General features: G+C 41.4%; 1 long non-coding RNA gene across 3 annotated transcripts; it reads right to left on the bottom strand.

Annotated features, from left to right (window-relative positions):
• Positions 1 to 443: 443 nt before the first annotated feature.
• LOC110343908 (uncharacterized) lies at positions 444 to 27,459 on the bottom strand. Of its 3 annotated transcripts, XR_015446639.1 has the most exons (7): positions 15,983 to 27,459; positions 15,070 to 15,264; positions 12,251 to 12,351; positions 10,503 to 10,559; positions 9,066 to 9,210; positions 6,890 to 6,964; positions 444 to 3,822 (listed from the first exon to the last, which is right to left on the bottom strand). It is a non-coding gene; the product is annotated as an uncharacterized LOC110343908 (long non-coding RNA). The 3 variants fall into 3 exon arrangements; XR_002386166.2 differs by having other exon boundaries at positions 9,128 to 9,210; positions 15,070 to 27,459; XR_015446638.1 differs by having other exon boundaries at positions 15,070 to 27,459.

The raw sequence follows: 27,459 nt of genomic DNA on the forward strand, positions 1-27,459 counted from the left end.
GCATTTTACTGCTGGCTCCGTCTCCTGCTTTTCTTTTCTCCTAAATCAAGAGACCAGAGACTCAAATGACAAGAAGGTTTCCAAGATGGCAGGCCCCACTGTAAGTGATGTCTAAGTCAGGAAGTGGTTTTAGGTTTTCCAGTGCCAGCAACTGCTCTATGTGCTGTCTAGGCTGCAGGGGACTTTTGAGGCTTTCTGAGCACAGAAAGAGACTTCATGACTGGGAACCCCAGCCTTTGCCTCTTGTCAGAACAAATACAAAGGAAACACTGACTGCCTAAGAGGTTGAAGGTGTTAGATACCTTTATATGGAATGGCTGAAGTGGGAAACTGGGCAGGTGGGTCTCCATTCTTAGAGGAACAAACTGCACCTGACTCCCATCCCCAGCCTGGATAAGAGAGCATTTATTTCTACAGCCATTTCATAATGGAATCCCCAGGGATTGGTACAAACCATCCTGGTGCTGGAATTAGGGGATGAGTATTTGCACTGCTCTTGCCTCCCAAAGCTTCTGGAGGCTGAAGAGTTTCCTGCTCCTTGACTGCGTGGCAGCTCTGGAATGACCTCGGGGCCCTTTACCAGGTCTATAGCAAAACCCTAGGATCCATGCAGCCCTGTCCAGGGATGGACATCAGAATAAGCTTCCCATAATAAAGTGGGAGAGGGCTAATGGTACATGAGCTCACAGGGTCCATCAATTGTATACCCGCTGTAGCTTGACATGAAACACAGGTCATAACCCTTGGAATAGTAAGAGAAAAAAGGGCACATTAACTCCTTCCACTCACCAGGGAAGCAGGCACAAAGACAGAAACCTCAAACAAGAAGCCAAAAAGGTTGGCTTTCAATTTTTCTTTTTAAACCCTGACTGTTAGCTTCCCTGAGAATGCTTGCTTTAAATTTTAAAAAATCAACATATAAAATCAAATTATTTTAGTGCAACTCTAGAAACATGGGGAAAATCTGCCATAAAATTTGCTAAAACATTAGTAGTGATTGCATAAAGGGGACAGAATCATGGATGATTTCCGTACTTAAAAATGTTTCAGTTATATACTATATTTTTATAATGGAAAAATATAACTTTCAAGAAAAAATTTCCACAGACCTGCTAGGATGCTGAGTCCTTCTGGGCCTGGAAGGCAGATACCTGCCATGAAAGAACCCACTGGTAGAGGGTTTGGCCGGTTAGGTGACTCAGTTCTAGTCACTAATGAGTAACTCAGTGTGAACTGTGTGAAGTTGTTGCTGTCACAGCTACTGCATGCTAGGAGGCAGGAATGAAAGTGTGGTTTCCAGCACTCCTGCTGCTCTCTGCGCTGGCTGGGTGGCATGTGGAGTTTCCCACAGGAGCTGCATGTTAAGACAACTAGGAAGTAGCTGGCAGTGAGGGGCAGGGCAGTGGGGAATCTGAAGGAGACCACACATAGACCAGGAAAGAAGGTGTAGCAATGGCTTACCAGTGACCTCAAATATTTGGGAAACTGAAATCTTGCTTTGCCCTTAATATTTAATCCCTTCACAATGGGAAGTTGGGATCTTTATCCAGGATTGACTAAGAAGAAGGTCTTTGGTTGTTCTCTTTCTGACTCTTTGGTTCAGATTCTCTCATGTATCATCTACTGTTTGAAATTCCATGCCAGTAGCAATGGAGCGCTAAGTCCTTTATATCTGAGTTGATTCGCCAATCGTGGACAGAATTCTTCCTTTGTAATTGCTTAAACTGAGACATTAACTATGAATTCCTCGTGATTATTTCTACATAGATGCTGCTCTTCCTACTTTGCTACTGTGCAGATCCATCAGGTAGTAGACATTTACATTCATTCACACCACAGAATTTTTCTGAGCTTTACCATAAGACAGGCCTGATCCAATGTCAGGTGCTACAGTGCTCAAAACAGACAAAATCTTTGCCTAGAGGAAGCTTCTGATCTAGGGAGACAGTAAGAGGTCATATTTATTAGGCATTTGTTTACTAGGCATTCATGTGTTTAATAATGTGTTTAATACTCACCCCAACCCTATCAGGTAAGTACCATATTATCTCCATGTTAGGGATGAGGGAATGGAGGCAAAAGGCATTGAGCACCTTGTCAAAGGGACAGACTGGTGGCCCTCACTCTCCCTACACGGACTCCCGTGTCATGTGCAAGAGCTCTGGGAGGCCCACGCTCCTGAGTCAGCCCACACCATTCTGCAGTCCCTGACTGCTGTCTGGAGAGTCTTCTCCCTCCCTGCAGTTTGGTGCGAAGTGTTAGGACTAGGGTGTGAGTGAATGACTTCCAGGTTGAGTACTACTAGAAAAACTGAGTTCCTCTAAAGTACTTTCTGTGTTGCATTACAACACAGACACTTACACTGTGGCATCCTCAGGCTTCCTTGGGCCAGCTTATAACAATTCCCACTTACATTTTTCAGAGCACACAAAAATGAAGTATTTCTTTTTCAAAGTAAAATTGTTTTCAATGTGCCATACTTCAGGAAATACTGCCCTAACAAGCTGAGATAACTGCTAAACAGGTTAAGAACCAGCTCTGTGATAAAGTCTGTTCGGCAACCAACTGCAAAACCAGTTGTCTACAGAAGGTGGAAAGGACTGGAACTTCCTGATTCAGAATGCTGAATTTTCAGAGAAGGTGTGATTTTCATGGTAAGTGTTACATTTACTAGTTAATCACTAACTTTTTAAGGGCCCAGCTCTAACAGGAAATGTTAGATGCCCTGTTAATATGTTGATTACAAGCATTTGTGTTGTGTTCTGATACACAGAGATTTTGGAAAAAAATTAACGACAAAGGCAAATTTTTCCACACCCTCTGGCTTGACATGAAGTGAAAAGACATATTATCTAGCCAGCCCCATTCAGCTATTTATCTCTTAAGGGTTAAATCCATTCCTTTGTTTGAAAAAATAAATATCCTTTTAAAAATGTGATTAACCTATTTATTGAATGTCTACTGTGTGTCAGGTGCTTTAGGGGTACTAGGAATCAGACAAATAAGGCAGGAAAGACCTTCATGAAATTTACACTGGGGAGACGATAAACACAACACAAAGGACAGCAATGGTCACTTGGTAATAATGACCATGGAGGAAAAAAGGACAGGATGAGAGGAAAGGAAAAGAGAAAACTCAAATGACTCAAGAAGTGAGACATCTCCGAGGAGGTAACAACAACACCGTGGTTTGTGACAGGCACGACAATCTGTGTGACCCAGGGTAAGCCCATAGTGCCTCATCAATGTGGAGATAATCCTAATACAGAGTCAGAGGGCTTCATATCATAGGGTTAATTGTGCAGATTTACAGAACTTGAAGTTCTCCTTTCCTTCTCCACAAACACATGATGATCATATTTTCTAAACAGCAAAAGGGGAACCTATGTTTTCCAAATGACTTTTTTCTGGTTTGCAAATTTCTTTTAACTCTTACAAAAGGTATACAAATCAAACAAAATTTTGATGTGCAGGAAATTCATTATATATTTTTGAACTTTTTTATTTTTGAGTAACTCGGACCAAGGATAGTATGTTCTTTACTCCGTGTTCCCTTTAGACAGCTCCTTCCACGGAAGTTTTCCGCACCCCGGGGGGACGGAGGCATCAGTGACAGGGGATCTGTGGGGGCCTCAGTGGTAGCAATCATGCTCCTGGTCCCAGCTGACACTTCACAGGGTGTTTACTCCTTAGATACTGAAAGTACACACAGACTTGGTGCGTTCGGTGAGCTCTATTTTACAGTCTATCAGGTATTCAGAGAGAGAGAATGAAGGGATGAGAGTGACCTGGTGACCTTCCCTGTGTTTCTTCACAAAACCACTAGAACGACAGCAAAGAAAACAAATTAAAAGTAGAAACTTACAAGGAGAGAAAATGGGAGAGGAAGATGACAAACATTTGAGCAAAAGATGAAATACAGTGGCACAAATAGAGTGTGGGGGGTCTAAAACCTCACACTCCCTATGAAGCTGGGTGAGACCAGGGGCAGAGAAGCAAAGCCCAGCCGCACTGTTCTGGGCAGGGGCAGGGGCTGGGGTAGAAGGAGAAGAGGGCTGGGGTAAGACTTCTCTAAATACCTACCTTTGTAGGGTTGTAGAGGTTTTATTCGGGCTGAACATCCCTCATCTGAAATGCTTTGGACCAGAAGTGTTTCAGATACTGGATTTTGAAATAATGAGACGTCTTGGGGATAGGACCCACATGTAAACATGAAGTTCATTTATGTCTCATACACACCTTGTACACGTATGATGAAGGTAATTTCATACAATGTTTTTAGTGTGCCTGCATCTTGACTGTGACGTGTCCCCTGAGGTCAGGTGGGGAATTTTCCACTGTGGCTTCCTGCCGCTGCTCAGAAAGCTTTGGAACACATCAGATTTTAGATCTGTGTATTAGGGACATTCTGCCTGTGTATGTAAATGGTTATCTACTTACACATGAAGAAAGAGGAGGTGACTCCTGCTGCAAAGCCTGGGAAGCCAGCAAAGAGCAGGGAGTGGAAGGGCCTCTCTAGGGCCTACTGCAGGCCAGCCAGGAAAGGCTATGGCTGTCGGCTGGCAGGCAGCTGGTGAACAGGCCAGATAATGAGTTAGGTTCTAGCTCATTCTTCCCTTTGAGCTTACCTGGTGGAGAGCCTGAGACACATCAAGGCATCTCAGGGACGACCACTTCTACTGGCAGCGGGTGAGGTGCAGTAAAAATGAGTGTCAGCCCACTAATGGATGAGACCCCTGCCCATTTCATGCTCACTCAGTTCTCAGAACTGTGGGGAATCCAGGCGTATAACCCCTACCCCAGACCCCAGCACTGCCCCAGAGGATTTCTCCACAGGAGGGACACGCTGGAAAAGTCCTCTGGAGAGGGACAAGATGTTCCAGTGCAGTGGAACAGCAGGCATGCATGGGGGCTAGCTTGGTGCCAGGCACGGTCCTCTGTGCTCCGTAGAGAGAGGTTCACTGTGTCCTGTGTGAGGCATGCCCTGCCACACACCCTTCTGAACACGGAGTCTTTTCATCAGGATCAGCATGCACTCCCTACTCTCCCACGTACAGCCTGTGTATTATCAATACCCCTAATGGAAGTAGCAACCGATGAACCTGCACTACCGAGTCTTTATCATCCAGAGTCCACACTTTCTCTTAGGGCTCACTCGTGGTGCTGTATAGGATGATGTATTTATCATTACCGTATCATACAGAATATTTTCACTGCCCTAAAACCCTCTACGTTCTGTTCCTCCCATTCATTTTCCCTTCCCCCAGCCCCAGACAACCACTGACCTTTTACTGTATCCATGGTTCTGTCTTTTCTAGAATGCTACATACTTGGAATCATAATTATTTAAAACCATTTTATTGCCTTACTGTCATCTTTGCAGGTTTTAGGAAGGAAGAAGAGATTTAAAAGTTCATACTTAATGCACCACATTGAAGGGAATTTCAGTTTTCTACTGATTTTTATTTTAAAGATAAATCCCTAGGAATAAAAAATAAAATCTCCTTAGGTTGAGTTCAAAGACTGTGAGAAGGGATGGACTGCGAATGGACTGAGTTCTTCCGGATTTCCAGTGCTAAAATGCTTCTGCAGTGCTTCTGGAAGGTCCATCTTCCATTCTTCCCAGGGAGCTACAGCTTCCAAGGTCATTAAAATAAAAATAAAACTCTCTACTTAATCTGATTTTTAAAGCAAGAACCAACAATCCTCATCTTAGGAAATTTATCATGCAGAATTCTCAACAGTAGGTTTGCAGGGCTACCATAACAAAGTACCACAACTAGCACAGGACTTTGAACCATTGGTAATCAAATCACAATGAGTCATTCATGAGGACCTTAATCTTGTCCAACAGGTGTCCTTATAAAAAGGGGAATTTGGGCCACACATACAACAGGATGACCATGTGAGAACAAAGGGAGAACACCAAAGAAGCTTCCAGCTTCCAGAAGCTAGAAGCAGATGCAGAAGGATTCTCCCTCACAGACTTCAGAAGGTGAGGAGACTGTGAACACTAGGATCTTGTACTGGCGGCCTCAGAAACTGTGAGAGAATACATTTTGGTGTTTCCAAGTTTAAAGTACCAGTTGCAGTGTTCTGTTACAGTAGTCCTGGGAATCTAATAGAAACCCTTACTATTGGAAATTCTACGGGATGAATTTCCTGAAATGAGGCTTGTTGGTTCTTCATTTGAAAATCAGATTAAGTAGACAGTTTTATTTTTGTTGCAATGACCTTGGCTTTTCAAATATAAATACTGAACTGGAGCCCTTGTTCGGAGAATGCCTACCATTTTGGCTAAAAGAGGGTGCCCCTCCCCCTTAAGGAAAAAGGAGAAAAAAAACCAAACAGGTAGTCACATATTGCAGTCTATCTACTCCTGGGCTTTGAAGATAAAGAAAAACAGTTTAATTGGCTCTGGCCTGTCTTGAAGGTGATTTGATATTCTTTTTTTAAAAAGGATGTAGGAAGGAAATTTTTTCTCATATTGAAATGCAACTCCTTGAGTTTTAAAGGAGCCCTTCCCGGGCATCCTTTCTTGCTTCCCTTTGTCTCACATCTCTGCTCCATGTGCCAGTGCCAGCTCTTCCACACAGCGCAAGGACTCAAGGAGCTGGCTCTTTGGCCATGAGCTTGCTCTCTGCATCCCTTTCACCACCTCATCATTGCTAGGACTTGCGCTTTCATGCTAGATTGGAATTCTGCAGGAATTTGGAAGAGATGGGTACTCTCCTTTGTGTTTGCTCTGCCCTTGACCCTGAGGGGCCCCCTGCAATGTCTTCCAAGCCCAACCAGCAGCCATGCAAATCTGTTTCTGTGGCCCCACCCCCACATCCACCGCTGATGCCCAGAAGGCCTCGGCCTTCTTGTGTGTGTCACACATCATTACCTTCTGATGGCCCTGGCTTCCCGATTCATGTCATTTAATCCAAGTCATTTCCGGCAGCGTTAGCAGAGCATAACCCTGAAATTTAAAGAGGAGAGGAACATTTTGAAATCTCTTTAACCGTTAGTGTCTTTTCTATTACAAATCACATAAAATTGTTTTATTTGGATATTTTTAAAATGCCATGTTCCTGCTGTGGCCTGATGAATTTCAAGTCATCGCTCTGCATACCAGTTGAATTTTACTCTGATGAAACATAGGTATGATTATATGACCACACTTACTGATACCACAAGACAATTCAGAATGTCTCCTCACCTTGGCTTAGTTTAAGACAATCCCTGATGGGCTGGGGATGTAGCTCAGTGGCCCTGCACCTGCCTAGCAAATGCAAAGTCCTGAGTTTGATCCTGGGTACCAGAAAAAAAAAATACAGTCCCTGAAGACAGTTAGTGACAACGTCTATCTGCTGTGGTTAGGCATTTGTTTGAAATAGCAAAATTGAGGCAAGTTAAATGGCAAATTGAAAGTTCTTCCTCAATTCTTCCACTAGACATGCCAATATTTCAAAACATGGAATCTTTTATAAAAATTCATGCTAAAAGAAAGATGATATATAAGGAAAGAATCAGTAACAATACCATTATCGAAAATTACAGACCTCTTCAAGAATTGTGTTTCATGTAAAATTATGATGTCTTCAGCTTCCTCTTTGCAGCTGTGAGCTCTTCACTATTTAACCATACAACTTTCAGTTACAAATAAGATGGGGTGGCATGCCCTGCCCAAGGCATTGTCAACACTCATCTTTGTAAGTACGCTGGTGTGAGCATAGCTTGATATTCCTATTTGTTATGTAGATTAATTCTAATACTTACTTCTTGGTTCCCATGTAGTTGTCTTTTTTTTTTTTTTTTTGGTACCGGGGATCAAACTGGGGACCTTGCGCTTACAAGGCAGGCAATGGAACCACTGAGCTAAATCCCTAGCACAGTTCCTGTGTAGTGTTGAAAGTGGTTTATCCATAAATAAAAGCAATCTGGGAAATCTAGAAATTTTCAAAGCTGAAGTAAAGCGGCAGTGATTTGGAAACTAAAATTAAATTGTAACCTTTTTTGAAAAATTCAACTTTATTATTATTGTTAAAAATCCAACTTCAGACATTTCCAGGGATCTGGTGAAGACAAGCTGTTGAAAGGTCAATCACACTGCAGTTGGGTGGGAATCTTATTTAGATGGCATTATCACAACCAATGAGCACTACTTGGAAATCTAGCACAAATGATGCCAAGCCATTGGGCAGGTAGGAAGGACTTGCAGATCCAGTGCTCACTCTGCCTGCTGTTAGTGGGCAGTGACACCTACTCTGCTCAGGAATAAGCAGGAGCATGAGGCTCCAGTGCCACTTCTATCACCCAGCAACCAGGATCCTTGGAAAGCAACTTTTTTGGAGGTTTTAGTTTGTTCATCTGTAAAAAGAATAGCTTAAAAGAAGAGATGATACTTAAGGGTCTTCCTGTTGAAAAAAAGTTGTAATTGTGGGTCATTTTCTGATTGATAAGCCGATATTGGGGACTGTAGGAAATCTTTGAGAAATAAATGAAATGGAAGCAATGTCATCAAAATTTGGTTTGAGAGTTACAGGATAGTCTAGGCTGGAAATGGTATAACTGATACCACAGATATATGAGGGGCAGATTCCTTGGAAAGATGGACTAATATTCTTCCTCTGGCATTTCCTTCCCTGTAGTAGTACCTAAAATACAGTAGTCCCTCTTATCCATGGAGATATGTTCTAAGACTCCAGTGATTCCTGAAACTGCAAATAGCACCAAACCCTATTATTTATTTATTTATTTATTTATTTATTTATTTATTTATTTGGTTTTTTCAGACAAAGTCTCACTGTGTAATTCAGGCTGGACTTGAACTCGCTATGTAGAACAGGTTGGCCTCGAACTCAGGGTGATCCTCCTGCCTCAGCCTCCCGAGTGCTGGGATTACACCACACCTGGCTATTTGCACCACCAAGCCCAGCTACAAACCCTATAATTTCATGTCATTTCTATTTTAACTAAACACTTACTACACATCATGGCCACAGCCTTTATAGTTTAAGATGAAATTAGCATGAGTTTTTATCCCTGCATCCCAATTTCAGGAATAGATTTGTTCTTACCATAGATCCCAGCAACCCCAGCATATGATTTTTTTTCTTAACTCATTGTTGAGAACATTCACCTTTTTACTTAAAGGAAGCACTTTACAGTTTCTCTTTGGCATATCGGAATTGCTAGCATCACTTCTTTTTCACTTTGAGGCCACTGTCAAGTAAAATAAGGGTTACTTGAGCACAAGCACTGTGATATAGCAACTGATCTGATAACCAAGATGGCTACTAAGTGATTAATAGCCAAGTAGTGTACATCCTGTGGATGCCCACATCTTGGGTGGGATGGAATGGGACTGCACAAGATTTCATCACACTATTAGAACAATATGCCATTTAAAACTTACAAGTTGTTTATTTATGGAATTTCCAATTTAATATTTTAAGAGCAGTTGATTGTGGGTAACTGAAACAGTGGACTGTAAAACTACTGATAAGGGAGGGCTGCTGTAATATAAAACATCTAGCACCTCATCAGGCCCCTTTGCTATTTCCCTAGAAAGTAACACCTGGAAGCTGTTAATGATGCTAGAAGTTGGCTGCCCATGAAAGCAGAAATTGTATCTGTACAGAAGAATACCTGAGAGGGAGAATTGTTGAAATAGTCCAAAGCCTGTGTAATAAACCATAAACTACTGTGAGAGGGCACTTGTGAACTATCTAGGGATCTACAAAGACACATAGCCAGGACAGAGGTAGGACAGCCATCGGCATGTTGTGGGCCACCCTTGGGCAATGTGGCCCTGAGAATTAATCCTGGAAATTCTCTTGGAGTCATTGATGACAGAAGTTACGTGAGCAGCCATTCCGAGGAAGCCCAGGTCAATAGAGGTACAGAAGTCCTGGGGATGGACCTGGAAGGCAGCCCTTGGGAAATGAGAGCATAGAGTGCAGGAGGAGGTGCAGAGGAAACCTGAATCAATAACCTGAATCAAACTGAGCTAGGATAGAAGAAATCAAGATAGGTAGAAGGAGACGGGGAAATTTGTAACTTTAAATTTCACTTAAAAGGAAAACTGTACCTTCAGGATGCAAAAGTTAATCAAGCTTTTATCCTTACCAGGAAATTCACCCCCCGCCCCCCCCAAAATTTCTAGGAATCTTAAGCCTGTAAAGTGGGCTCTGAGCTGTACTTTTCAGCTGTAAGTTGCACTTAGCACTATAGACTCCATCTCCAAGGAAGTGGCAATACTAGCGGGGAGCAGATACCAACTTCAAACCTGGAAATGGTTTGCAGCCTAACATATCCTGCCAGATGAGCAGTCTGGTAGACAGTAAGACTATACGTCCTACATCATCCATCTTGAGAATGTGGGCCTCTCCCTTGGGCCCATACTATTCTGTGTGTGGACTTTTGAAATCTGCCCAATAAACCTCTTCATGCCTGTCACTGACACATCTTGAAAATGCTTTTTCTGTGGTGACAGGTAGTGACCCACAACCTACCTTGTGCCTGGAGTGAGTTGAAGTCCTCATCTCCTCCTTAGGAGACCCCCTTGGACCCTGTATGGTGGGAAAATGGCTAGGATGGCTTCAGCTTATTTTGGATAGAACAAATATATATTCACTGATGGGCTAATGGCTGACCCCAGCATTAGATAATGTAGCATTCCTGCTTAAACACTTTCCAAGCTTCTGCCTTGTATGGAATTTAAATCCTAGCTGCTTTATTGACTTTCTATAATTTGTTACAGTACAAATTTCCAAACATTTCTTCTTTCCTCCAGGAACCCTGAAGGACAGTTGGAACTTCTGTCCTCAGTCCCCACCCCAGTTTACCTATGTTTGTGTGCTTATGCATTTTCACTGAGCCCAATGTCCTTGGTCCACCCAACCCATCCTAAGTTTCCTAACACCCTTCGATACTGATCACTATATATGGCCCTTTTCTCTTTCTGGATTTCATTCATCAAATAGCTTTTATTTTAATGATTAGACAGACAGTCTCTGACTTGTTATGGGTCAACTTATAACCTTTTGGCTTTATGACAGTGCAGAAGCAATATGCATGGGATAGTGCAAGCTTTAGATCTTAAATGTTCCCCAGAGGCTCATGTATGTACTAAAGGCTTAGTTGCTGTGGTGTTATTGAGACATAGAGAAACTTTAGCAATGGGACCTAGTGGGAAGAAGTTAGGTTTGAGGGGTGTTCTTGAAGGGAAGCCCTCTTCCTCTTCCTCTTTTTTCTTTTTCTTTGCAGCTGCCATGAGGTGAGCAGATCCTCTGCCATGTGCTCCTGTCATGATGTACCATGCTGTCATGGGATCAAAGCAACAGGGCCAAGCAACCAGGTTAGCAATGCACAGTCCAATCCTTTGCTCATAATGCTGGGCAGCTCCCAGGCCAACAGGCAGTCAGGATGGGGAACAATCACTACAACCACTACAGCAGTGATGGGGAACCTATGGCACACATGCTACAGCTGGCTGTTATCATTGCCCTACAGTGTGAGTAAGCTAGGAGGGGATAGTGTGTTAAATGCATTTTTGCCTTCTAATACTTTCAAATTGCAATGGGTCTGTAGGGGTGTATGACCCATCCTAAATCAAAGAGCAGAGCACGTGTACCATCAGTCCCAACTAGACAATAATCCCCTCATGGGTAAGGATTACCTTTTGTACTACCTTCTCCACAGGGCCTAGCATTGTCTAACAGAATGATTTACCAGCATTATTGATGTACTTGTGAATTTACAAAGCCATTTCCAATGAGTTTTATTAAAGGGAAGAGAAGCTAAATTTCTGAAGGCCATACAGAAATAGAACTTTGAAACTAGAATTCTTATCTACATAACAAATTCAATTAAAGTTGTGGATTTTTAAAAAAATGTAATATTGGTTTTTCATTTCTTCTGCTGGATGTTTCCAGGCAACCTTGAACTTGTCAAATACAAAAGTATAAACAGAAGACTGTGAATATATGACCTTATTTTGAAAATTCTGCTCTTGGCAGGCTAAATACACCAGTCTGCATTATGACTAGACGTTTCTTAGAGGCCAGCCCTCTTTCCTCATCTAAGATTTTTTCTGGGTGGTTTTAGGATAAAAACTTGGTGTAATAAAGAATATAGGCTGCGAAATTATATGCTCTGAATAACATGAATCCTGACTCTATTGTGAGAGTAAGAGAAATCACTTAAACTTCCTAGCTCTGATAATTTTTCTCCCTGAAATAGGCATAATCACCCAGCTTACCTACATCACAATGAAGTGATGTGTGCCAGAGTGGATAGCTGACAGAATAGCAGTGATGCCTTTTGCAGTGTCATTGTCATCATTCATTACCATCATCATCACTAGAGTAGGGAGGGATGTGAGAGTTAGGAGACAAAACAGAATTAAGATATGTTATGTACACGTACCAACTCCTGTGTATGACAAATGTAATCACTATGTCCTGCAAGCATGTGCTAATAAGGAAAGAGGGGAGAAAAAAAGCAGCACTGTACTTAGGGCAGAGAAGGAGAGACTGACCCTTGGCATCTCTGTCTGCAGGGAACTTGGGGCCACCCTGCCTGGGCCAGGACACATGTTGCTCTGGCCAGTTCCTGAGGCCCAAATGTGTTCTGCACATGTCTTCCCTTTGAGCCATCTTCATGGTGCAGAATTAGAAGTGGCTTGGCTCCACCTTGTGCCCTACAGCCCCTTAATCCCTAGCCAAGGATGAATGGCTCCCTCCAGCCCTTTGTTCCCTTTGGCGCTAAGCCCCTAACTTGCAGAAGGGACTGGTCTTTTCCAGCCCTGGGACCAGTACTAGACACCCTGGACAGCAACAAGAACGGCACTTTCAGCTCAATTCCGGACAAATCTAAGAGCGGCTTTTGGAGGATGTCCTGAGCTTGGTTCTGAGCCCTGATCATGCCCCAGAGCTGCCTTTAGCCATTTCTTGCTCCCTTCTTGGGGAAGGAACAAAGATTTCCCCTGTGACAGTTGGTAGGACTCACTTTCCTCATTTTTACTTAGGCAGCACCAGTATGGGACAGATAAATTTTTTTTAAAAGCAGGGACATCCAGGCTGTTCACTTCTGCAAAACCCTCTAGTCTTCAGACCAATTCTGAAGATTACCTAAAGAGAATTTCTACATGAAAAGAGGGAACATTGGACCTATTAAAAAGCTCCCTCCTCCTCACAGGGCAGGAGGACTGATCTTTCTCTCTACCAGAAAATGATGTTTCAGAAGAAAGCTTGTTTTTTTCTGTTATGACATAATAAAATGTTCCTTTGTAAGAAACACATGAACCTCAGAAGAGATAACTCTTTCCTCCCCAGATCCACAGGGTGGTTTTGCTATATTTTTTGCCCATTTTAAGATCAATAATAATAAAAAAAGATCAATACACATCTTTCACTCTACGTTCAAGAACAGTAATGGAGGACGATTCTTCTGAAGAGAAATTTTCAAATGTATTTTAAATTCCCAAGGCAGGATTGGACCTTCTGGGTGTGTCTGGCTGGGATATTATGATCCTGGAATAACCTGTCATGGGATGTCATTATTCTTCATCCTGACCCCATGAACTTTATGAGACAGGTCCAGTTATTGAGCCTTCACAGAGAAGACATGACAGAGAAGAATTTGGGTAAACAAATTTGTATTTCAACTAAATTTACAGCCCCATAAAATAATTAAAATGTAAATGACAGTGGGCATATTTGTTTAAAGCTGCCTTCCTGGCTCACCAGCTAGTATACAGTAGGTGACTGGTTTTCAGAAGTAGATAATCTTTTCAGCACTCTTTTTCTGTCCATTTTTCTTTTTAGCAATATTTCTGCTCCATCTTACCCCTCAGATCAGCTTTGCTCTAGAGAATTTCTTAAGGCATGCCTCTAATAGAGTGGTATATTGAAGGTTTATTATTATTTTTCTTTGTTTTGCCTTTTTTATTTTCTTTTTACTCACATAAGTTCTCTCTTCCAAGATTCAAGGGAAAGAGCAAAAATAATATTTTCCCCTCAACATTTCCCCCTCTGGTTTCCTATCTAGGCTTTGAATGGGAAATGCCAGAGCAGCTTTGCTGAGTGGAATGTAGCCCCAGCTTGCTGGAGAGGTGTTAAGTTAAGGGAAATGGAGCTGGTTTTCCTGAAGCAGGTGGAATGAGGGAGGGGAATGCTAATCTTTTTCTTCTCTACACTCTATTCCCAATGGGGTCTTTCTTTTTCCTTTCTGGCCTTTGTAAGAGCAGCAGCCCAAAGCTAGAAAGTTAGAGAAGGGTTCTGTGTGATGGGAGGGAAGGGGAGAGAAAGATGAGGAAAGGCCAGGAGGCTGGGTCTATGAGATGGCTAATTCTCTCACACCTGGACCCAAGGCACTTAAGCACTTGGGAACACTTGACAGCAAAGGAAATCCAGCTCTAAGTCTCTTTCTATCATGTGAACATTGCCTTTCTTCTCTCTCTCTGTCTCTCTTCCTCAAACATACACAGTAGCCTGCAGCCTAGCTATAAGCAGTCCTTTCCTTAAAGTAGTACTGCAACAGGGAGATGTTAGAAGATTGAGATTCCAATTAAGACGGTCGCTGATTGTGCCAGATGAGTCATTGCTACTTAAAAACTAAGCTGAAATGGGTGGAGGATTTAGCTCAGTGGTTCCAGCGCCTGGCTCACAAGTGCAAGGTCCTGAGTTTGATCCCCGGTACCAAAAGAAAAAACAAAACACTGAGCTGAAAACTCCCAGGTTATGATGATTTTAAAGGAAAGTGAAGATCAAGACCAAGGGGCTCCCAAAATCCCTCTTCCCATGGTAATTCTATGAGATGAAAGCTAAGAAGATGTATACTAACAAGAATATTCAATAACACCCCTTGCTAAATAAAAAGCAACCTAGCATAGGCCAAATAGTGGCCACCAAACATCACTGCTATGTCTGGTAAAACAAGTATGGGCCCCGAGAATGAGGGGGGAGGTGAGAAGGCCTTTAGGGCACCCCCCAGACCAGCAGTGTTACACGATTCTACCACATTGAGTTAGGGTAGAAGAAATGAAAGATCGGTGAAAAGGAGACAAGGCAATAATACCTTTTAAGAATTGTTCTTTTAAGAACACTGCAATGTCTGTGACCCAGTCAAAGTTGCCCGAGGCGATCCATATCACCATTCCCTTGGTTACACTGAATTTAGACTCCTTTCCTTCCAGACCCATCAACATTCCTCAGGAATACTGAAAGTCCATAAATTGGCTTGACCGAGAAAGTAAAGGGCAAGAACCTGATCCTACGATAAAGGAACATGTTGAGAGAATCTGAAAAATATTTCAGTTATCTATTTTAAAAAAACACAAACTGGATCCATACCTGTAAGATGGGCCAGTACCCTTCTCAGGGCTGAGCCACCTTTTCCCAGGGTTTCTACTCCCTCAAGAGAAACATAAATGTCCCCAGTTTCAGGAAATAAGGTACCACTTTCTCTTAAGGGTCTGTAATCTATTTCTTTGAGCATCTACCTTTTAATTTTTACCTAATAAAACCTTTCCTATGTCTCTTACTGACTATTCCTGGAAACTCTTTTTCTGTGATAGAATTCAGAGAACCAGCAAACATTTTGCAAGTAGGGTAGGTTAGGTTCCTGATCTCAGCTTTGGGAACCTCCTCAGGCCCTGTCCAGTGACACTGAGGTGGTTCAGGCAAGGCCCATAAAATTTAGAATCCTGAGTAGTCTGTCTGACATTGTTCTAGTTCCTCAACTTGAAAAGGGCTTATATTCAGAGAAACCCATTATAAGTTGAAAATATAACTCAAAATACATTAAATACACTAAACCTACCAAATATCATAACTTTTACAACTGGGCAAAATCATCCAACACAAAGTCTGTTTTATAATAAAGTGTTGACTATCTCATGCACACAGAGATGGGCATCTGGAAGAGGTGATGGGATGGGAAGACAAAACACAATATCCCAAAGCTGCTACCAACACAGTACTGTACTCACCGTCACAAGATCAAGGAGGGGATCTTATTTCTCTCAATTCTTCTTGCTTCTCTGGCACCTTCAAAGTAGGCACTGAACAGGAATCTTAAATAATAAGGCCTTCCCGTGAAGACTGGGAATCATTTTTCTGCTTTGCATCTCTCCTAGAATACCTGCTCCAGTTACCCTTGCTCCAAAGCAGTTCATCTCAAGATGTAATGGTTTGCAACAGTAGCCATCCTCTGTTTGTAGTTCTATGGGGTAACATGACTCATCTGCTGTGGGATGGGCACAGACAGCTATGTGGACACAGTCTTCTGGGGCCTGGGTAGGGCTGAAGGTCCAGAAGCGTTCTCACACCTCTGGTGCTTCACTGGTCCTCCACCTAATTGCATTTCTCGGTATCTCTTCTCTCTAGAGCAAGGCTGTCAGAGTTAAAATACCGGGAGAAAGACAAGGAATGGAAAGACCTGGGGTTCTGGAAATGGCAGGGAATATGAGCAGAAGTATGACCAGGCCACTTTACCCTCCCCTGGGCTACCAAGACTGCTGCCTAGGAATCCATAAACACGCTTGGTCTGTACACAGGGCAGAGATATCAGGTACCTGGTTCCCAGGGCAGCCCTGCTCCGAGTTAAACTGGAGAGAAATCACTTCACATAAATTAAAGTGTCTTCAATTCAAACTGAGCATCTTTGCTGAAGGTACCAACATACCCTGTCCTCCTAGTCCCAGGGGAGCCACAGGCAGTTTTGAATCCATGCCAGAGGCTTCTCTGGGCCAATTTGCCCAACTTCAATTTTGGTCCTCGAGATTTTGTTTTGACATTGGAAAAATTGCCTTGCCAGTCTGTTCATGGGCCCTGACATTTTTGATGGTTCCCAATGAATTCTAGGAAATGAGTGTATCTTTCTGGATCTTCATAGAGAAGTAGGACAGATAAATTGCATCTGTCTCCCACCAGAGTTACAAATTCGGCAGAATGTCAAGAGGAGGAGGCATGAAGGGCAGTGCTCCTGACAGCAATTCCACTCAGCAGCCACTATGCGCTGAAAGACTGCAGGCTCTGGTGGGCAGAGGGGACCCAGGTGAAACACACCAAGAACTCCCAATCCGGGTCCCTGAGAGACCCTCACATCTACAGAGGATTCCCCATCATTTTGGCCAAAAGAGCAACATCTCATCAGTAGGTCATTTAGATGGCAATTTTGACTGTCTTCCAGGCTGCCAATGTCCAGGAAGGAGGTTAAAATGTTCTCTCAGGAGCTACAAGAAGTGTCACTAAATTTGTGCATAAGAAAAACACATGTCCTTTGTTCTCTAGGTTTTCCTTCAGGCCTGTTTACTCTATCACACAGAAATCAAGCAAACTTGCTTATTTGTTGTCCAGCTACCTTGGGAGGAAGGCAGGAGGTTGCTAGAAGTGAATACATGACAAGCAGAAGGAAGTGACAGCCTGAAGCAGCAGGGCAGGGGACCAAGGCAAAACAAAAATCCTAAAAACTAACAGCATCAGGATCGGGGATCAGGGACAGAAGGTAACTGTCCCTCTAGTCTGTGGGCCTGGCAGTGCTGCATCATGTATGATAGAAAGATAGGACCTGATGGGCTCAACAAGGGATTCATTACATTATCATTTATAGATACAACTTAGAATACATTCTTCTTGGAGCTGGAGGGTGTAGCTTGGTGGTAGAGCACTTGCCTAGCATGCTTGAAGCTCTGGGTTCAACCTCAGCACCACACAAAAAAAGTGTGTGTGCATATGTGTGCACATGTGCATACACTTGTGTGTATCCTTACAAATGCAGTAATATTTTCAAAGGTTTTATACTTAGAAGAACAAATTTAGCTTATCTGGAAAAAATGTTTATTAATTGCATTATTCTGCTCTGGCTGCTATAATAAAGTACACAGTGTGTGGGGCTTAAACAACAGCCACTGATTTCTTCAACTTCTAGAAGCTGGAAGTCTAAGATCAAGGTGTCTTCAGGACTGGTGGTGGCCTCTCTCCTTGGCTGTCTTCTCACTTTGTCCTCACATGGCCGTTGCTCTGTGGTCACATACTCCTGGCATCTTTCTGTAGGTCCAGATTTCCTCTTCTAATAAAGACATCTGTCACACTGGATCAGTGCCCACTCTAATGGTCTCATTTTACCTTAATTATCTCTTTAAAGGCTCTTTGAAGAAAAGAACATCATATCCTAACATACTATACTTAGTATTATAGATAGATAAGTTAGATATCTTGTAGGCAGTAAGACAGGGCTGCCCTCAAGGCACCAGCCCTCAAGGAGCCAACACAGCCAGAAGTCAACCAGGAGAACAATTAAGCCACATTTACTGGTTACCATTATAAAAAAAATAAAAGGTGCTACTTCCCCTAGAGATAGATAACAGTGATTGATATTCTAAGTGGGAAATTCCTTGTATGTGACTTGTTTTCCCATTTGATCCCCATTTAATCAATATTATCTGGGTGACTGTACTTGTAAACTTATTGGTTGGTCATAATTTTGTCCCACCTCATGCCCACCTTGTAATTTTCCATTGGGTCTTATAGTTTTGTCCCACTTTGTACCTGCCTCATCTCATGGCTTTGCCATATAAAACTCCTTCGAAAAGCAGGGGGGGCAGGCAACCCATTTTCTGGTCCTCCTTCTGTCTCTCTTAGACAGAAGCTATCTTTCTCTCAATAAATTTTTCCTACTCTTAACCTCCATTGTTCTTAGAATTCATTCTTCGATTTTAGAGAACATGAACTCACATTTCAGATATCTAGCAGGTTTGGGAGTTGCATATATTTCCCCTATATCATTAGGACTGCAACATATAGATTTTGGTGAAATACAACTTACCCTATTAACAAAATTTCATTCTTTTATTTTAGCCATATGATACGTTGTGGTGGTCAGATTCCCATCACTATTTTAAAAACACCTTTGAAATTTATTTCACAAAAGGAAAAAGTTTATCTTGTCTCACAGTTTTGCAGGTTTCAGTCCATGGTTGATTTGTCTTGTTGCTTTGGGCTTGAGGAGAGAAAGCATATCAAGGCAGGTGTGTCCAGTCAAGTAAAATCCTCACCTCATGGCTGGGTGGCAAGAAAGAGTGAGGAGGGGATCACATTCCCACAATGCCCTTCAGTCATCCAAAGACCTCCCACCTCTTAAAGTTCCCATCACCTCCCAATACCATCATTCTGGGAACAAAGCTATTGGAATTTGGGTCTGGTGTCCTTAAAAGACTCTTTTGCGTTGAAGGCTTCTGTTATGGCTTGTGTCTAGATGTCCCCCCAAAACCTCATGTGGTCATAGGTGAGGCTTTTCGGAGGTGGTGGATCTAGAGTGTGTGATGCTGGGATAAAGGGTGTGTGGTTACTGAATTAGTCCACTGATTGGTCTGGCACAGTTCTGGGTATGGATAATAGGAAGGGCCAACCTTGTGGGTGGCACCACCCGAAAGCCAGGTAGCCTGGAAGGGATAAAAGGAAGAGGCAGGCTGCTGCTGCTTCACTTGCTGCTTGGTGCCTTCTGCCTGTTCTGCTTTGCCAAGGACTGTTTCTTCTCTGTGATGCCCCTCTTCCAGGCCACCCGTAGCCAGCAAACTATGGACTGAAACTTCTATAAACTGTGAGCAACAATAGACCTTTCCTCCTTTAATTTTGCTGTTGGGTATTTTGTCTCACCAATGAGAAAAGTAACTCAACCAGCTTCATTCCCAGCTAGTGGTGCTTATTGTGCAGGGTGATGGAAACTTCATGGGCCTAGTTAGAGGCAGCAGGTCATAGCCTGCATGCCTTTGGAAGGTATTACAAATTGGATTTTAAATGTTCTCCCAAAGGCTCATACGCTGGGTTCGGATTTGGGTTGATCGGATCACAAGAGTTCTAACTTCCTCAGTGGATTAATCCATTGAAAAAATTCATATTTCAGTGGTCTAAGGAAGAGGCGGGGCCTAGTTAGAGAAGGGAGGCCACTGGAGCTGTGGCATTTAAAGGTATATTTTGTTCCTGCCCCAACCCTCTCCTTCCTAGCTGTCATGAAGTGAAGAGCTTATGGTTTGCTTCCTCCTGCCTTTGTTCAGACTCTCATTCTTTTCAAAACAACAACAGCAGCCTCTCCAGTCTCCCTGTGAGCAGTGATTTCTTCCAAACACAGATCTCCACTGACCACTCCTCTGTATTAAGCCCTCAGCTGTTTCCTCATTTGCTCCCAGGAGTAAGTTCAAGCATCTCTCCTTGGGTAACTTTGGAGATCCCATTTCTAGCCCCAAGCTAGGGGCTCAATGTGTCCCTTTAACATTATTTGTATGCTGAAGCTCTAACCTCCAGCACCTCATAATGTGGCTGTACTTATAGAAAGGGCCTTTAGAGATGATTAAGTGGAAATGAGGCTGGACCCTAATCCAATCTGATTATTGTCATTTAAGAGAAAATTTGGACACACAGAGATACTAGAGATGCCTTATGCACAGAGGTAAAGCCAGATGAGGACAAAGCAAGGAGATGGCTGCTACAGTTTAAATCTTGAGTGTCCACAAAAGGCCCATGTATTGCAGGCTTGGTCCACAGTGTGGTAATACTGAGAGGTGGGGGAGCCTTTAAGAGGCAGAGCCTGGTGGGAGATCTTTAGGTCATTGAGGGCAGGTCCTTGAAGAGAATAATAGAACCCTCACTTTGGCTTCCTACCCATGAGGTAAGATGTTTTTCTCCCTGCCATGATCTGCTGCCTCAACCTGGGCCTGAAAGCAATGAGGTCAACAGATAATGGACTGTGACTAACATAAGCCTTGTCTCTATATAAACTGACTATCTTATAAAGTTTATAGTGACATAAAGCTAACATAACCACTATTTGCAAACTCAGAGGAGTAATCTGAGATGAAACCAATCCTGCAAACACTTGGATCTTAGACTTCTTACCTTTAGAACTGGGGGACAATAAATATATATTGTTTTAGCCTTCTATGGTGTGGCACATTTTTGACAATCTAAGCCTGGTTCCAACCCTGCCTGGTCCATGCTCCCATATCTCCTTGGCATACTTATATTTGTTCATATCCCCAGAGTTGGAGAATTGTTGGTGTTTGTTCTTGCTTCTTTCCCCTACTGGATTGTGGGTTCCTTGCGGGTTATGTGATTTTCTAAGCCTTCACTCCGTGTTGCCTAGTGCAGAGCTTGACACCAATATTCACAGAGTGACTGGATAGGCAGAAGAATCTTTATCTCATTTAGAATCATGAGAAACTGTGGTGCCATTAGAAGCTCAGATAAAGGAAATACATTTTATGAAAAATATATTTGGGAATCCAGGTTCATTCCACAAAATGTCTACAATGTAGATAATATACTCCCACCAGAGGAAAATTATGGCTTCTCATTAGCTATGGAGTTGACCTCTATCAATGCTCCTAATTTAACTCCTTCACTCTTCGCCTTTAACTTTATGAAATAACAAAGCTAAACAATTTTCTGCTTTCCCAACCTGCTTCTTCCCCCAACTGCTTTGTGCACCATACCAACCATTGTGGGCCTAAACTCCTTGCTGGGGCTCATACCATATCTTGGCCTGGAAAGGCTCTCCCTGGCTATGGTCTGGATAGGATTTGCAAGTGTCCTGAAAAGGTTCATTGCTGGAAACTTGATCCCCAAGACGGTGCCATTAAAGTGATGGAACCTTTAAGAGGTGGATCTAGTGGAATGTAATTAAGTGATGAGACCTTAGAAGAGATTACTGTTGGCTTCCCAAATAAGAGAGTTCTCATGACAGTGAGTTGTTATAAAGTAAAGCCTCCTCACATGATTGGCTCCTTCTGTAGATGGCCAGTTTCCTTCCTGTATCTTTGCCACATCCATGATACAGTCACGGTATCATTGCTAGAACACTAACTCTTTGACCTCCAGAACTGTGAGCTAAATAAATATCTTTTCTTTATAAAGTGCTCAGTCTCAGCTATAGCTACAGAAAACACACTAAGTCACTTCACCTTGATAACCCCTATTCATTTTATACAACTTTGCCAAGATATCAACTCCAATAGTAACTCTTCCATGTCTGTCAGATTAGGGCAAATATGCTTTCTTTATGTAGTCTTTACAACTTATTAGTACAATTATCATACTTATCATATCAAAGTTACCAGATTCCAAGAATGTCTTTCTAATATTCCATAAATTCTCTGAAGGCAGAAGTTTGTTTTTCTCAGGAAAAAAATGTCTTTATCCCTTGTACCTGGCATAATGCCTGGTAGATACAACACTCAATACAGGGCAGCTATCATTCTTGTAGTAAAATAGTAAATTGTGGGAAGAAAAGTTAGGTACATGTAAGTTAGTATAATTTAGGTACAAACTGAATACTTTTTCTTTTCAATTTCATTTCTTTGTCTTCTGCTGATTCATTCCTTAACTACTAATCTCTAAGTGTTTTTAAACTACTGATCTCTAACATTGGTGAGAATAAAATAGGAAAAAGAAAGTTAAAGAGAAGAGAGCAAGGGAGCACATAATTAAAGGCCTTTTCCACCGATGAGGATAAAGATTTTGCATACTTAATACCCAAGTCCCATTACTGCTTCCCTGAACATCCTGAGAGGAAATGCACATAGTCTGAAGTCTGAAAATAAGGGTGCAAAACTTGCCTCTTAGAATGAGAGCATGAGTGTATTAATTAATGATCTCAAAGTTCTTCGAGGATGAAGATTTGCATACAAATCCTTATTAATACAACATATGCTTTATATAATAAGCCTTAGATGTGAAATATCTGCAATAAATGGAGTAATGTGGCTCAAAAGTAGAAAAGCATGTACAATGTACATGTTCAGCATCTGGATTAGTCATAAAATCAACTCCCAACCACTCAGTCCAGACTGACCTGTCAATAATCTCAACTTTAGAATTCCATTGCATCCTTTCCAATGTGATTATTGGTAGAATTCAGGGCTTTGTGATATATATTTTAATGTACTTTTTCTTTTTTTGGTACCAGGGATCAAACTTGGGACCTTGAGCTTGGAAGGCAGGTGCCGGAACCACTGAGCTAAATCCCTGGCCCTTTAATGTACTTCTTGAATATTTCTCTTTTTTCCATTAGATACATTCTTTAAAAAATGCATTCTGATATTTTTCCAATAGAGGAAACTATGACAGCAATAATAAAACTTTTATATTTCACTTTAGGAGGTTTGCAATACTGGGTTTTTACCATTATGCATCCGCTGCAGAGGTAACAACCAGACTATTACAATGATAATGATTTCCTATGTCACTTTTCTTCAATGTGGATGAGAGTCCTTAAGCTCTTATAAAAAAGAGTTATTCTTTACTTCTTTGAAACAGGATGATCTTTATAGCTGATAACACTCCTACTCTATGGTAATTGCTTATTTAATGCTGTTTTCTCCTTCAGATAGGTGCTCCATGAAGCCAAGAACTGTGTCTGCCTTCTCACGTGGCATTTTTCACACAGCAGTCATTCAGTAAATATCCTACACAAGGTGGAGGGGGTAAGAGGAGAAGAAAAGAGTTTGGATAGTAGTGATATTAGTCCTATGAAAGGGAGATACATGGATATAGAAAAGAGACTGTGAAAGAGTCTAGAAGGCTAGAGAGCAAGGTTTTGAGATTGAATAGAATGGTCTAATTTGCTGGAGTTGCCAAATTCTGGTTCAAATGACCTAGCTATGTAAATATGCTTTGGCTAATACAGTACTAAAATCTTATAATCTGAGAATAAAGGGGGGTATATCACAGTTACCTTTGAAACTTCTTGCCCTAAAGAGTAAGTATGTATGACTTACAAAGAGTCAGGTAGAACTCTGAGTTATCTGGAATTCACTGCTTCACTCCTTTGGGGTGCTAATAGCAGCTTCAGTGGTATTTTGCAACTTAGTTTTTTCTCAGTATGGTGTGTGTAGGTTGAAAGTTGATTTCATTATCAGCTATCATTTATGGAACCCTTACTCTTTGTCAAGTCTTGTTAGGCATTTTATTTGTTTTGCCTCTGGTCCTCACAGATGCACAGAAGACATTCTTATACCCATTATACAAAATGAAGAAACTGAATCTCACATTCTACACAGAATAGAATGGATTTAAACCCATTTGTTTGAAGTGATCATTTCCCTAAACTTTATGTTACTGCCAAGACGGCTTTTTGTATTTTTTCATGTGATTTGTATATGCCATTTAATTTGTATGAACATCAGTTCTCTCCTCTGCCCAGCAGAGATGTTAAGAGTTAATCCTTCAGGTCTACTTTCCTCTAAAATTGTACAAAGGAAAGAGAATGGAACAGGAAAAGCATTCCCCGCTGCGACAGCGCTGTCCGCGGTCCTGAAAAGGCTGGGCCCAATAAAGCCGTAATCAGCTTATCCAAGGAAGCTGCACAAGGGGCCAGAAACACCTCCGTTAATGAAGATCTTGCTGCTATTCTCTGGGTCTCTTAAGTAATTAGGCGTGCTATCTCTTACTGCTGGGAGCATGGATTATGCCACTAAACAAGGCACTGCAAATTGAAGATGAGGGTAGACTTGCACAACCTTGTCTTCTCCCCTACATCTGAAAAATGCCATGTATTTAAGCCAAATAAGCTGAAGTAACATTTGTCTCCATGTTTTCTTTTTTTCCTGAAATTACAGATTCTTCTTCTGTGCAACACATGTTCCTGAGCCTGATTTCCCAAGCTTAGTCACCCTAAGAACTGAGGGAGATTAATTTAATGAGCTCTCTAAGAAACCAGATAAGTTCCTTTGTTTTAGCTATTTTCATTGTATTCTCCATTTATTCATAGGAATATGATACCTCATATATGTTTGTGTCAAAGGACAGAAAATCACTGCATAAACAGTAATTTGAGAAGTAGTTTCATTTATAAAAGGATGTAGTGAATAGAGGACATGAGGAAACATACCAAATAAACACTCATACTTTTCCTGTTGATCATGGCTAGTTACTGGATTTTGTATCCTTATCACTTCCGATTTAACCCCTGATATATAATTTAATTTGTAAATTAACATTAATAATAAAATTCTGGTATTTTAGAATCTTTTAATTCCATCATGCCCTTTCCAAGGTTCTTTACAAATGGCAATGTTAAAGTCATAAGATTTTCTAAATATAATGAAATAGCACATCTCACTGATAATTCATTATAAGCCAGAACTATGTTCATGAAGATGCATAGGGTCATAGTGAAAGTAAAGCTCTGAAAGTGGCAAGTGGTAAAATTATCAGTTGGGAAGTGCTATTGATGGCTGAGTCTCTCATTTCTGTGTTCTTGAGTAGGGATATATGCATACGTAAACATGCATACACACAACTATATCTCTGTGTGTGCATGTAAAAGTAAATAATTTTATGTGTTAACTTGACTGAACCACAGAATGCCCAGATGTTTGCCTAACCATTTTTCTGAGGATGTCTGTCAGAGTGTTTCTAGATGAGATTAACATTTTAAATTGGTAGACTGAGTAAACCAGTTGCCCTCTCTGGTATGGGTGGGCCTTATCCAATCTGTTGGAGGCTTGAATGCAACAGAAAGGACGAGCAAGGGAGAACTCACTCCCTTTCTGCCTATTGTCTTTGAGCTGGGATATCAATTTTCTACTGTCTGTCCAGTATTGGACTTAGAACCTACACCATAAACTTACCTGGGTCTCCAGCTTGCCAACTGTAGCTCTTAGGGCTTCTCAACATCCACACTCTCACAAGCCAAGGTTTTGCAATAAAGCTCTCTCTCTATCTCTCTTTTCCCCTTGTCCCTGTATCTATGTGTGTGTGTATATCCTATTGATCATTTCTCTAAAAGAGCCTGACTAATACAACCTCCAAATCAAGTGGATCATGTTTTTGTTATGTGATTGTCTATACTTATTTAAAATTTTAATATTAATTACATTAGTAATGCATGAAAATATATGCTTCTTTAGAAAGCATCAAACAACTAGAGAAAGATTAAAATCCTACCTGTCATCACCCTGAAACCTGGCTCTCTCCTCTTATCCACTAATAACTTAAGATTTGTTCCTGTCATGTTAAGGTATATTCTTTCCAGAAGAAAACTTGACTGGAAGTCAATAAGAATACAATATTCAAAGTGACCTTCAAAAAAATAACCACTTGAAACATCAAGAATTTAGTGATACAAAATGGCAAAAAAGCTTCCGATGAAATATTGGAAATATGTATCTGAGTAATCCCAGGATAATAGATATAGAATTTTTCAATAGAATGAAAATGGAGTAAAAAGTTTGGACCTAAATGTTCAATTGATGAAACAGGGTGGGGGGTGATGGGGAGGAGAGGGGAGGGAAGAAGGAGAAACTTACATCCCTGAGCTTTTAGGTACAAGTAACAAATGTCTGCTGATAATGACTAATCACTTTTCTCCAAATACTGTTTTAATCTTCCATATGGATGATTTAAGTTATTTAAGACAGAAAAGAATGGATTCCTATTATGGGTGGCATTTTAACAGTTTACTTAGAGACGGATATTTGAAAAAATTTATGAGATCTTAAAAAACTTCTTGTTTGAAAAGTTTCTCAGAGCACAAGTGACTCCTAAGGCATGAATAAATACTAAAAGCTTCATGGGTTAGTTAATTCCCTCTTTGCAAGTTCTTGTGTAACCATGTGGTTATTATTACCTAACTGAATGAATGGAGTGCTCTGAGTATTCTCAAGTAGCAATCTGATAAGTGGTACTTTCACAGCATGAAAGGACAAATGTAGTTTCCAAAAGTGCTCCATGTACACTTAGAAGCAATGATACCCAGGAGACAGAGAATCTTCCACTTTTATAGTCAACATCTGCAGAGAGACTTTCAGGCCACATTTGGATAATCAAATCACCATCTCCTCTGTGATTTCCTTCTTTCAAGAGAAGGCTCTGGAGGCTCTAGAGAAGAGACCACTTGTATTAACCACCTGTACTATCAACTTTACTATAATGAAATATCTAAGGTAAGTAATGTTATAGTTTAAATACAAAGTGTCCTCTCAAAGACTTGTGGATTAAGGGCTTGATCCCCAAGGCAGCAGTATCAGAGGTAGGGCCTAGAAAGATGAATGGATCATAGGGTGCTATACTTAACAGTGGATTAATTAATTGATGACTTCATAACCAAATGAGTTATTAGGAGGTAGGGTCTTCTTTGGAGGAAGTAGGTTGCTGGGAGCATGTGTTTGAAGGGTTTATCTTTTCTTGGGCTCTTCCCCTGTCCTCTGGTTTCTGGCTTCCATGAGGTGAGCAGCTTTTTCCCACCATGCCCTTCTGCCATGAGGTTTCTGCTTTGGAGTCAGCTGACCATTAACTGAAACTTCTGAACCCTCAAGCTAAAATAAACCTTTCTGGTTTAATTAGACTCTTCTACTCACTTTGGTTCTCTCATCCACTGTCAAGAAGACATAGGAAGATGTTTATTTTCTATTTCCATGTTTTCCACAAGTGATTAAAGATGTGGGAATATAAATATTGATCTTATGAGAAA

This window comes from Heterocephalus glaber, unplaced genomic scaffold, assembly GCF_053883595.1.
Source record: "Heterocephalus glaber isolate CG9 unplaced genomic scaffold, H.glaber_assembly_v1.0 deba00001719, whole genome shotgun sequence".
Classification (NCBI taxonomy): Eukaryota; Metazoa; Chordata; class Mammalia; order Rodentia; family Bathyergidae; genus Heterocephalus; species Heterocephalus glaber.